The 13,297-nt window shown below is 46.6% G+C and overlaps 1 protein-coding gene across 1 annotated transcript in view; it reads left to right on the forward strand.

Moving 5' to 3' along the window:
- The window catches only part of LOC147726081 (B-cell differentiation antigen CD72-like), a 171,858-nt gene that overhangs the window by 106,421 nt on the left and 52,140 nt on the right, over positions 1–13,297 (forward strand). The gene's annotated exons all lie outside the window — the stretch shown is intronic.

Genomic DNA, 13,297 nt, shown 5'->3' on the forward strand with positions numbered 1-13,297 from the left:
GGATACACCATCCCAATCGCAAACCTCCGCAGTTAGGGGACTGAGGGCCGAAGCTGAGACACCGCTGCTCATTCAACACTGCAACCCGTGGTGCGAGCCTGCAACCTCACATTAGTAGAAAAGGCCCAAGACACCGAAGCGCACTGTAGCTGATGTTTCCGGACTTGTGCACACACCGCCATTGCGCAGAACATCGGCCTGGCGCCTGGTCCCCTGAGTATTGCGGCACCTCCGACTACATCGAGAATATATGGCCATCCCCTTCACTGTAGAAGATGTGCGTCGAGTTATAGGTAGCCTGAAAACCGATAAGGCACCTTGGGCGGATGGCCTAACAGCAAATTCTACAAAGAATACTCCAAACTCCTGCGCCGCGGCTCTTGGCTGTATACCAGGAAGCCGTGGAATTGGGCAATTTGCCTAGCTCAATGCATGAAGCTATACCTATCCTATATTAAAACCCGATAAAACCCCACACAGTGTGATTCCTATCGACCAGTTTTGTTGATCAACCTGGATGCAAAGTTTTTTTCTAAACTGCTGGCCATCCGTCTCCAGTCGATGTTGCCCGTGATAGTCAGACCGGATTAGCCTGGTTTTATACCGGGGAGATCTATATCTCACAATTTAAGAACACTGTTCGCACTTTCCCACTACCTTGACCCCTACGTGTCAGCGAACGCAGAACTCTTGGACGCCACCAAGGTGTTTGATTACCTGGAATGGGGGTTTCTCTTCCCACTTTTACACAGACTGGGCATGAGTCTGCTGTTTATTAAGCAAATACAGCATGCCCATGGCGCGATTGCGGGTAAATGGCCTGGTCTCAGACCCAATATCTATTACAATGGGCACCAGACAAGAATGTCATTTGCAATAATCACTGAGCCATTGGCTGCAAGAATTAGAAGACTCTCCCTCTTTTGCTAATAGGTCGCATAGCGGTGGCCAAAATCGTTATCCTGCCAAAACTGCTATATCTGTTTGAAAATATCCATATCCCCCACACAATGCACTTTTTTTTAAACTCTGTTCCTTAATGCTTGAACTGGTCTGGGTGGGGAGACAACCAATAATTTCATGGGTGGTACTCACGTCGCCTCAGGCACAGGGCAGGCTGGCATCCTCAGACTTTGCCATATATACACTATTGGGTGCACCCCACCCCATTTCAACCTCATGTCGCTGTCGAGCTGGACAGAGCTGTCCCGTCCCACTTAACACAGCCATGTATATACCATTCAAATGCCCGCGCAACGAAGTGGACACTGTGGAGGCAGTGCGGTGGGCCTGGGCAGGGCTCTGCAGACGGGCAAATATAGACATGCTTTATGCTCCTTCAATGCCCTTGGCAGATAACCTGCTAGTTCCACCAGATCCCAGCGCTTTGCTAACACTTTGCTTGACCTCAGATCACGCTTGGAGCCATTTAGAGCTACTGCGTGCAACTTGTTTGAATTTTAAAAGTACGAATTTTAAATTGATGAATTTCCATACTGTTTGCACACAGCATACTTGGCACTCACTAGGCACTATTTTCGCCTTGTTCTGACGATCCCAGCCGATTTTAGGGCTGTAGATCGAGGGGTAGTGATCACATCATCTACGGCGGCCATCTTGAGTGAGGGGGCGAGAGCGGTGAGAGCGCTCTAGTGTCCTGTATTTAAGGAAACGGTTGTTCACCGCGCTAGCGGTCGCGTTTGCGGTCGCGCCTCCTCAGCGCCGGAGTCACGCCAGAGTCAGCCCGTCTGCACCCGTCCGCGCCTCGGACGTGCCCCAGGGCTATGGCACCACCATATAGCTCGGTCTCCGACCTTGCACAGGTACCTCCTACAGTCAATGTAGCAATAAATCCCATAGAATCCCAATGCATTAAATATACGTCAGCCTACTTGAAGGCTCTACAACCGGCAATAAAACCCTCCTGCAGGTTGTTATAATTGGAGTGGGAGAAGGATTCATGTCAAACCTGCCAACTACACATTGACCCTGTAGGGATTAAATCCACGCTGAATGATTCCATCAAGAACCATCCAAAATCAAAATCATTTTCTTTTATTAGCCTCAATAGTCGCTCTTTATCAAAGCATAAAATAGAAATTTTTAACCTGCTCTTAGATGAAGCACCCGACGCATTGTTTATAACAGAAACATGGCTCAAAGAGAGCTCGGGTCCAGACATAGCTATTGCACTTCCGGACTCTTACGCTATTACTAGACTCGACAGGGATAAGAAACCTGGCGGAGGAATTGCTATAATCTTAAAAAAAAAATTTAACTGTGAATTTAAACCTCTTTCATGTGGTGGTTGTGAAGCGGCGACCTTTAAGCTTACACTAGCCCCCAATTTCACCCTATCCGGAATCCTTGTGTATCGGCCTCCGGAGGCGGTAGCATCCAAATGGGTAACAAATATGTCTGAAATTATCGGTCTGTTAGTCATGAGAACTGCCAATTTCACAATCCTAGGCGATATAAACTTGCATCTAGAGGATGAGGAATGCTCTTTGGCCAAAGATTTTATAAATGATTTAGCAGCTCTCAATCTAACCTTAAAGAACTCTGGGCCTACACACCGTGCCGGACACCTGCTAGATCCTATTTTCTCTAATCTCAACAATATTGTGATGCATTCTGCCCAGCCTTTGCCCTGGTCCGATCACTATTTGGTTAAATTTAATTTTCAGGTTGATATATCAAATAAAGACAACACACCCTTACCCACTCAGTTTAGAAGAAAGTGGAAACAACTTGACATTGATAGTCTTAATGCCCTCCTGGAAAAACATTGTCCTGGCACTAAGACTACTGTCCAACAGCTTTCCTCTACAGTACAAAACTGGCTTCTTTCAGCCATTGACTCCACCCTGCCTAAAACTAAGCTAAAACAAAACACCCACCGCTCTCCTGCACCCTGGTTCAATGATATTTTACAAAACGAAAAAACTAGATGTAAAAATTTGGAACGTCAATGGAGGAGGTGGTATTCACCTGCAGACAAGGAAAAATATAAAATCCAGTTAACAACTTACCAAAAGCAGTGTAGCAAAGCTAAAGCAGAATTCATCTGCACTAAAATCACAAATGCCTTAGACCACTCCAAAACACTTTTCAAGTTAGTAAAAGAGTTGGCTGGCTCCAATTCGTCTCAACTTCCACCGGAACTTAACAAAACACAATGTGACCTGTTAGCCACCTTCTTCATCAACAAAGTTGATAAAATCCACCAAGATATTAATCAAGTTTCTAATAAACATGACTCAACCTCTGAAGTTACCTCCAACTGTGCACCACCTAGTCCAGGTAATGCCATAGGTACTACTGATTGCCCTACTCTGGCTGATGCCTCTTCTGCCACACTTGATAGTTGGCCCCTGCTGAATCCTGATATGGTTCAAGGGCTGCTAAAAACCATCAAATCTGGCTCACCCAGAGACCCACTGCCATGCTCAGTTTTAAAGCAACTTAACAGCAACGTTTTAACTACTGTTACTGATCTCCTCAATGCTTCGTTACTGGAACAATCCGTACCCAGTGAATGGAAGCATGCAATGATTCATCCGCTTTTGAAGAAAGCTGGCGCAGACCCTAATTTGCCAGCTAACTTCCGCCCAATATCATTGCTGCCCACCTTTGCAAAAATATTAGAGAAGCATGTACATCGTTGCCTTACTGATTTTATCACCATTCATGACCTGTTACCATCCCACCAGTCGGGATTCCGTGCAGGTTTTTCCACAGAGACTACCTTGCTGGGGGTGACCGAAAATATCCGTCGCATGGTGGACAAGGGCGAAACAGTGGCACTTGTGCTACTCGACCTCAGCGCGGCATTCGACATCGTGTCGCATGCGGTCCTCGCACAGACACTTCACTCCCTAGGCATCCGCGGGGCGGCTCTCGATTGGATCAGATCATTATTGGAAAACCGCACGTTCCAGGTATTCTCACAAACTGCCTGCTCTGATACCATGACATTCAAACACGGAGTGCCACAGAGCTCCATTCTTAGCCCGTTGCTTTTCAACGTATATATGAGTCCCCTGTCCAAGATAGTGGAGGATACAGGGCTTTTAATGTTTTCTTACGCTGATGACTCTCAGCTGCTCTTTTCTTTATCAGCGGTAGACTCTGACAATTCTTCTTCCTTACAACTCGGACTTATTAAAATCGCTGAATGGATGCAAAAAAACCTCCTAAAACTAAACGGCGAGAAAACTGAGTTAATCGTGTTGGGCAAAAATAAAGAACTCTGGGGTCCCCAACATTGGCCAACTGAAATGGGCACCCCCATACCCCCGTCACTCATGCTCGCAACCTGGGAGTCATTATTGACGACTCACTCAGTCTTCACCAGCAAGCAGTAAAGACTTCGGCTACCTGCTTCGCCATATTGAAATGGCTAAAAAAGATCTGTTGGATGTTGCCTGAAAACACCAAGAAAACAGTTGTCAACGCCCTAATAACATCCAGACTGGATTATGGCAACGTTCTGTACCTGGGGGCGAATAAAGCTACTGTCCACAGGTTACAGTCAGTACAAAATGCAGCAGCCAGACTACTCAGGAAAATTCCCATCTCTACTCCAACCACTAAATATATCAGGAAGTTACACTGGCTAAAAATTGAAAATCGAGTCAAATTTAAATCCCTATGCTTTATGCACAGGATTTCCACCAATACCGCTCCAAAATACCTGCAAAACCTGGTGCGCCCCTATCGTCCTTCCAGATCTCTTCGGTCTTCCACGGCAAATCATTTTCAAATCCCAAAGATCAAGTTGTCACGCATGAGTGGCAAGTCCTTCTCACTCCTAGGGCCTACACTTTGGAATTCAATGCCACATACATTGCGGTCTGAGCCAAGTTACATCAAATTCAGAAAAGCCTTAAAAACATGGCTAATTAACATCTAGTTTTCTGTAACCGCATTGACATTAGGATCTGCTGCGCCGGGAAACCCTTTGTTGGGTAGCTGTGCGCCATATACATTTAAACAAATAAATAAATAAATAAATTGATGGACAATAAGGTGTGGAAGCAGGCTCAGGTACACCACATACTGACTGGACAAGATTTATACCCCGGGGGTCACTTACTCACACTGCAACAGATTTGTAGGCCTACGCCCCCATCAGCACTAGATATGCTACTTTATTATCAGCTGAGAGTGGCTTGCAAAAGTAAATTTTAAGCATTTCGGAAGCCCCACCGCAGCTGTCTGCCCTTGAAAATATACTCATTGTAGAATCTGGATGCAAATTGATCAAACAACTTTACACCACCAAAAGAAAGATCACCAGATTACAGTGCCAACAGCTCGCGCAGCGTGGGAGGTAGATCTAGGCGAGAACAGAACTGATGAGCAAGGGGACTTTAGCTGTAGACAATTGGAACAGATGAACCCAAATTATCAGCTCAGACTGATAAATTTTAAGTACGTACACTGACTCTATAGAACCCCTATGCAACTAAGGCGGATGGGATTGCACATGGATGATAGTTGTTGGAGGTGTGGGGTGTCCCCAGCGTCCTTCATACACATAGCATGGCAGTGCAGGCCCATAGCCTACTTTTGGTCCGCAGTACAATATATTGGAAATATAACAGGACAAGCCTTGCCTTGCACGCCACTGGTGGCGTTGCTGAGAATCATCCCACACATACCACCGAAGCTGAGGAATCTACCGGCCATACTATTATTAATGTCTAAGAGACAGGTGGCTCTTCATTGGGGAGCTGTTTGCCCCCCGAGGGTGATGGAATGGGTTCAGGATGTGACCTACTGTAGAACCCAACTGGCAAAATACTGGGAGATAATGCTGGCGCGGTCGCGCCCTAGAGACCCATTTTGGAGCTGGCTGAGCACTGCAGACATAGATGGAACCTAGCACAAACACACAACAGCTCTGAATGCTCTGAACTGAACTGGCCATGCAGAGCAACCTTTGATCACGATATTCACGAAATAGGCCTGCCTGTAGACTATCATTCTTTCTTTTGTTAAGTCTAGCTGTATAAATGTGCAGAAAACAAAATACATTTTAGAACTGTACCATGTTCAAAAACGTTGGAAGAGATGTACCATTTATAATACCTACAATAAAGTTTCCTTTAAAAGAGTAATACACATGTCTTTTTAACAGTTTTTAGGCTACATGCATGCCATATACCCAACTGAAATGTCATCAACACTGCTAGGGTTCTTAATATTGCTGAGAGGGGCACCACTCCCTGCAAATCCCACAATAGTGGTAAAAATGCTTACAGGGCAGTATGTGTCAATCCTTCAAGGAGCAGTAATTAGGAGCTCCTGATGCTCAGTTACTACACATTTTTTTGTAATATTTTTGAGGGTGTTCTGGTGACCACCCGAGACACCCACATTTTTTTTTATTTTGTTTGGAAGTTGTGGGGGAAGAGGGAGAGTTTCTGCCACCCCAGCCAGCTCTATATTGGTATACTGGCTAATAGAGGAAGCTTCTACCCAGGTGGGAGCAGCATTTTTTAACTGCTGCCGCTGGCAGGAGCAACTTTCTGTTTTCTGTCCAGGGGAATACTGGCACACTCTCCTGTGCAGAGAACCATATTTGAGGGTCGGGGAAGCCTCATGGTCCCCATGGTGCCATTCAGCTCCCCTTGCAGGAGCCAGACATTTTTTCATTATAGGTGAGGGCTCCAATGTCCACCTGTCGCACCACAATGTAAGGGGTTGTTGGGGGCTGTGGGGGAAGCCCAAGACCACAGGGCCCCAGCTAGGTCCCCATCTAGAATTCTACTAGAGGTTGCCAAGAGCTGCCATATTGCCTTTGCTTCCACCTGGAAGTCCCCAGGGCAGACTCCTACAAGAGAAGGGGGTAGTGTGGCACCCTCCCCTTTAATGTACATTCAACCCCAAGGGATAGGTATCTGGGGGCCAAGAGAGGCTTGTGAGAGTGTATCCACTAAATCAACAGTAAAAACAGGTCCAGCAGATCATTAAACTGACCAAAAACAGCTAATATACAAGCCCAGACACTGGCCTGTCAGACCGCCCCTTCTGGAATTGCCTGATTGACATATAGGCCAATCAGATGTTTTATTAATACAGTAATAATGTGTTGTAAAGTATCCAGGTGCCAAGTATACCATATTAATATTAGTTGGTATATTAAGGTCTATTAAGGTCACCACATTTTTCCTTATTGTTTAACTTACCACTGTACCCTGGTTTTATTATTATTATTATATTTAAACTTATATGGCACAACAGCTACCCAGAGTTTTCCAGGCCCCTACTGATACATGTTAAGAAGAGGAAAAGCCATTGGATCTTGCTGATTAAATAGCCATGTCTTGATGCCTTTCCGAAATCAGACATAGATATGCTGATGGCGGAGTAAGAGTGGTAATGAATTCCACAATGCAGGGGCAAATTGAGCAAAAGAACGACCACCCATCCGAGCCAGTTTGAACCTAGGGGTCACAAATTTGGCTGTGAATGACATTCTTGTTGGCCCTTAGGTATAAGACATTCCCATAGTCCAATCTTGACACAATCAAGGCTTGGACCACCGTCTTTTGAGCCCCAGCTGGCAGCATCCATAGAATCTTTCTCAGCCATTTCAAAATGGCTAAGTATATTGACGTGGTCTTGACTGCTTGTTGTTGCATAGACAGTTGGTCATATATAATGATGCCCAAACGAACAAATTGCGATGCTTGAGGAAGGGGACCCATTTGGTGCGGATGCAGAATATTCTGGGAGTTCACGAATTGAGTCAGTTTGTTATTGACATGTTTTTCCAGTATTTTGGAAAATGCAGGAACCAGGGAGACGGGACGAAAATTAGAGAAGACTTCCGGAGCAGCGTTAGCTTTCCTCAACAAAGGAAGAATCATTGCATGTTTCTAGTAGGCACTAATGCTTCCTCAACTGAAGCATTGAGAAGTTCCATTCCTTTCAGAATCAGAGGGTCCAGTTTTTTTAGAACATGAACAGGTAAGGGGTCCTTTGGGGATCCTGACTTAATGCTCTTTAGTATGTCCAGAAAAGATGTTATGTCTAGCAGTCGCCATCTATTAAGTGTGCTCTCTCCGAAGATTCTAATGACACACTGGGAGGAGTGAAATTTGCGGACATTTGATTAGACCTAGGAAGCTGTTCAGAGTAGATTTTATCAATGTTATCGTTGAAGTACGTCACTAGTTGTTCACATTGTGTTTCCCTTAACAGTGGGGATTCTGATTGGTGTGAGGCACCCGACAGTTCTTGCACCACCTTAAAAAGTAGTTTAGGATTATTTTGAGACAACAGAATATTATTCTAAATGTGTTCAACTTGCACCTCTTCGCATAATGCCTGACAGACTTTAATGGCCTGTTTATAAGTCCACCTTTTGGCCGGTGCTTGGTGTTCCCTCCACTGCCTCTCAAGCACCTTACATGTAGTTTTTTCTACTTTAAGTTTTTCTGATACCCATGGGGCTGGAAGACGATGGTTCTTTGTTTTGATTTTGGTTAACGGAATAAGAATGTCCACAGACGCGGTGAGCCAGTTGTGAATGGTATCCATATCCGTGGTACTGACTGACTTTAAATCTGGTCTAGAGTCTAACAACTGGGCATTTAAATGATCCATATTAAGTTTTTTCCAATTTCTGGACCAAATTGCATCAGCTGTGGCGGATGATGGCTCGTGTCTCACCACCTGTTTAAGCTTAAATAATGGTCCGACCAAAGTAGCGGTAATGTGGGTTCGCATGTAATATTATTTAAGTTGGAAAAAATAGGATCCCGAAGGTGTCCTGCTTCATGCGTGGGGCTGGAATTGCATAAAGACATATTCAGAGCAGCTAGGTCTGAAATTAGCGTAGAGCTAATGGGACAGTTATGGTCATCGATATGTAAATTTAAATCTCCTAAAATTGAGAAATTGGTGGCTTCAAGTAAAAAGGGGGCAATACAATCCGGAAGCGCCGCCACCCAGGCTCCTGCTGAACCCAGGGGGCGGTGGATCAACAACCCCAAGAAAGAAAGTAAATTGGGGTTTAAGAGAAAGTTTGAAAAGGTCTACTTCGCAATTTTTCAGCGGGAGCTCCTCCCATTTGCAAATAAAATCATTTTTAAAAATGATTCCAATGCCTCCTCCTATTTTATTTGCACGATCCATCCTAAGGATCCTGAAATTCTGGGGTATTGCTATAGCAAAGTCGGGTTCTGAGCTGGCATTAAGCCAAGTTTAGGTCAGGAAGCTGGCATCAGGATGGGAGTTTCTTTGTAGGTTGAAAATGTCTTCTATATGTTTTGGCTGAGACCTGCAGTTAATGCTAAAAAACAAGAAATCTTTAGTAGGTAGTTCCGCATAAGAAGTAGAATCGTTATATACCGTAGTGTCAGATACATTAATTTGAGTTCTAAAGGAGAAAGAAAAATTGCAACAGGGGCAAGGGAGAGACAGATTCTCCAATGTCATCACCGCATAGTTCTGTTGAAGATTAGGGCGGAGCATACTAAGATCTTCACGGGAATATATATGGGGAGCCTTATATTTTTGCGTAGGGGATATGCCCCCTGGCCCCGTTCGGGCGCGGACAGGCGCAGACGGGATTGCCATTGGTGCACCTTCGCCGCCCTGCCCCCTGCCCTTAACCTGGACTGTGATGAATCTGCCGCCTTCGCTCCCTCCACGACAACCGGGAAAACCCGTGGTGGACCAGGGAGTTGGAGGTTAACAGCGGGTGTCAGAGATGCAGGTAGGTGCGGTACATGTGCAAAGGAAAGCTCTCGGTAATTGAGTTAAATTAAAAGTACTACAAAGACACAGTTTAAAATCAGTATTTTGTCTGTTCAGTTAAACGTCATGAAAGAAAAGCTTCAGCGATTTGCAGTTCATCCATACGTTTTTAATATTTGAATGTCCAGTTGATATATGTATGGTGTCTTAAAAGTTCACAGCATAGAGTGCACCATAACATTACCATGCCATAGTTCAAGTTTAAGTTCAAGTTCAAGTATTTCTATAGCGCACTACTCACCCAGAGGGTCTCAAGGCGCTTGGGGAAGGGGGTTGTTATTTGTCGAATAGCCAGGTTTTGAGTTCTTTTCTGAAGGAGATGTGGTTCTGTGTGAGGTGGAGGTGAGTGGGGAGTGAGTTCCAAGTCTTGGCCGCCAAGTAGGAGAAAGATCTCCCTCCCATGGTGGATCTTTGAATACGTGGAACTGCGGTGAGGCCTTGGTTGGAGGATCTTAGTTGGCGGGTGGGTGTGTAGAAGGATAGTCGAGTGTTGAGGCATTCGGGCCCTAGTTTATAGAGGGCCTTGTGTGCGTGGGTGAGGAGACGGAATGTTATTCTCTTGTTGACGGGAAGCCAGTGGAGGTTTTTCAGGTGGCCGGTAATGTGATCTTGGCGAGGAATGTTCAAAATGAGTCTCGCTGATGCGTTTTGGATGCGTTGGAGTTTTTTCTGTAATTTGGCTGTGATTCCGGCATAGAGGGTGTTTCCGTAGTCTAGTCAACTCGTGACCAGTGCGTGGGTGGCGGTCTTCCTTGTCTCTGCGGGGATCCAGTGGAAGATTTTTTTGAGCATACGAAGTACGTTGAAGCAAGAGGATGAGACGGCGTTGACTTGTCTGGTCATCGAGAGGGAGGAGTCTAGGATGAAGCCAAGGTTGCGTGCATGGTCTGTGGGTATGGGTGCTGAGCCCAGATCCGAAGGCCACCATGAGTTGTCCCAGGCAGAGGGAGAAGATCCTAGGATGAGCACTTCCATTTTGTCTGAGTTAAGTTTTAGGCGGCTGTTTTTCATCCATACGGCTACTTCTTTCATGCCTTCGTGAAGATTGGTTTTGGCGGTGTTGGGGTCTTTGGTGAGGGAGAGGATCAGCTGGGTGTCGTCAGCGTAGGAGATGATGTTAAGGTTGTGTTGACGCGCGATGGAGGCAAGTGGGCTCATGTAAACATTGAATAGGATGGGACTAAGTGAAGATCCTTGTGGTACGCCACAGATGAATTCAGTGGCCTCTGAGTTGAATGGGGGGAGTCGGACTCTCTGAGTTCTTCCAGCTAGGAACGAGATTATCCAGTCCAAGGCTTTTCCTTTTATGCCGATGTTGCTGAGGCGTTGTATGAGGGTGCTGTGACAGACAGTGTCGAAGGCGGCGGAAAGATAGAGTAGAATGAGGGCCACTGTTTCTCCATTGTCTAGTAGTGTTCTGATGTCATCTGTTGCTGCGATGAGGGCCGTTTGTTATGCTATGTTTGGCTCGGAAGCCGGACTGTGAGGGATCGAGGGAGTTGTAGGATTCGAGGAAGGCGGCGAGTTGGCTGTTGACGGCTTTCTCAATGACTTTGGCCGGGAATGGGAGGAGGGATATGGGACGGTAGTTTTTGAGTTCACAGGGGTCTGCTGTGGGTTTCTTCAGGAGGGCGCTGACTTCGGCATGTTTCCAGCTTTCTGGGAAGGTAGCAGAGTTGAAGGAGCAGTTGATGATATCACGGAGATAGGGTGCGATGATGGAGTCTGCTTTGTTGAAGATGTGGTGGGGACATGGGTCGGTTGGCGAGCTAGAGTGGATGGAATTCATTAGGCGGATGGTGTCTTCAGTGGTGATTGGGTTCCAGGCGCTGAGATTGTTAGAGGGTGGTTCGGGTTCTGAGGGGGGTGGAGAGGATTGTTCGTTGGAACTGGTTTTGAAACTGTTATGTATGTCGGCAATTTTGTTGTAGAAGAAGGAGGATGATGAATCGCACGGGTCTTGGGAGGGAGTGATGTCATTTGAGGCTGCGGTGGGGTTGGTGAATTCTTTGACGATGTTGAATAGTTCTTTGCTGTTATTGGCGTTGTTGTCGATTCGATCCTTGAGTGCTGATTTCTTGGTGGATCGAATTAGCTGGTGGTGTTTGCGGGTGGCTGCCTTGAAGGTGGTCATGCTGTCGGTGATTGGGTTTTTTCTCCAAGTTTTCTCGAGAGTACGGCATAGCTTCTTGGATTTCTTGAGGTCATCGTTGAACCAGGGGCCCTTTTTGCTGTCTTGTTTGGTGTGATGGTTTTTCAAGGGTGCTAATTCGTCAGCGCAGTCAGTGATCCATTGTTTGAGTTTGATGGCAGCTTGGTTTGGGTCCGATGAGAGGGCGGGTTGGTTTTGGATGAGCGATGTGAGGAGTTTGTCGGTGGTGATTTTGGTCCATTTTCTTCGGGGAATAGGTTGTGGAGGGTTGTGGTTTGACGTGGTTTTGTAACTGAAGTGAACACATCTGTGGTCCGTCCAATGGAGAGCTGTGGTGCGATCGAAGGAGATGTGTTTGCTGGAAGTGAAGATTGGGTTGAGCGTATGTCCGGCTATATGGGTGGGGGTGTCAACAAGTTGTTTGAGGCCGAGATTGGCCAGGTTGTCTAGAAGGGTGGTGGTGTTGCTGTCGTTTTTCTTTTCCAGGTGGAAGTTGAAGTCTCCTAGTAGAATGTATTTCATGGAGGTGAGGGCGTGTGGACTGATGAAGTCAGTGATGTCCTCGCTGAATTGTTTACGTGCTCCTGGAGAACTGTAGATGAGGGTGCCTCTGAGTGTGGTCCTAGGGTCGGAGTGGATCTGGAAGTGAAGGTGTTCGGCGGTAGTAAGGTGATCGTCGGAGCTGATCGTGATTTTGATGGTGTTCTTATGGACAATGGCGATGCCTCCCCCTGCTTGGGCGGTGCGGTCTTTTCGGATGATCTTGTAGTTGTCCGGGATGGCTATGGCGATGTCGGGTGTTGATGATGCGTTCATCCATGTTTCAGTAAGGAAGGCGACGTCCGGAGATGTAGTGTCGAGTAGATCCCAGAGTTCTATGGCGTGTCTGTGGACCGAGCGGGTGTTCAGCAGGATGCACTTCAGGTGGTTAGAGTCGGAGCTGTGTTTAGGGTTGGTGGATGTGGTATGGGTCTTGATGCTGGTGAATTTGCAGGAGTGGCAAGCGAAGGGACCGTGGGTACGTCCTGGGGCGGCTTCATAGCATTGAGGTGAACGTCCGGGGTTGAGGGCTAGGAGGGTGGCAACGTCATACGTAATGCGGGAGGAGCGCATAGGGCGCGATCTCTGCTCGTGAACCCTGCGCGCTAAAGCATCTGTCATATATGGATAGTGGAGGTGGAGGGGCGAGGGAGGGTCAGCTGGGAGGTGGGGCGGAGGTCCGGGCAGGGAGGGACAACAACAAAGCACAAAATGGCAGCAGGACAGTAAACGAAACTGAAATGGAGGTACAGCCTGAAGGCGACGCGATGCACAATTGCACTTTTGCACCAAAATAAACAGATGTAGCCAAGCACAAGACAATCCTCCTGG

Source organism: Lissotriton vulgaris, chromosome 3_1, assembly GCF_964263255.1.
Source record: "Lissotriton vulgaris chromosome 3_1, aLisVul1.2, whole genome shotgun sequence".
NCBI lineage: Eukaryota > Metazoa > Chordata > Amphibia > Caudata > Salamandridae > Lissotriton > Lissotriton vulgaris.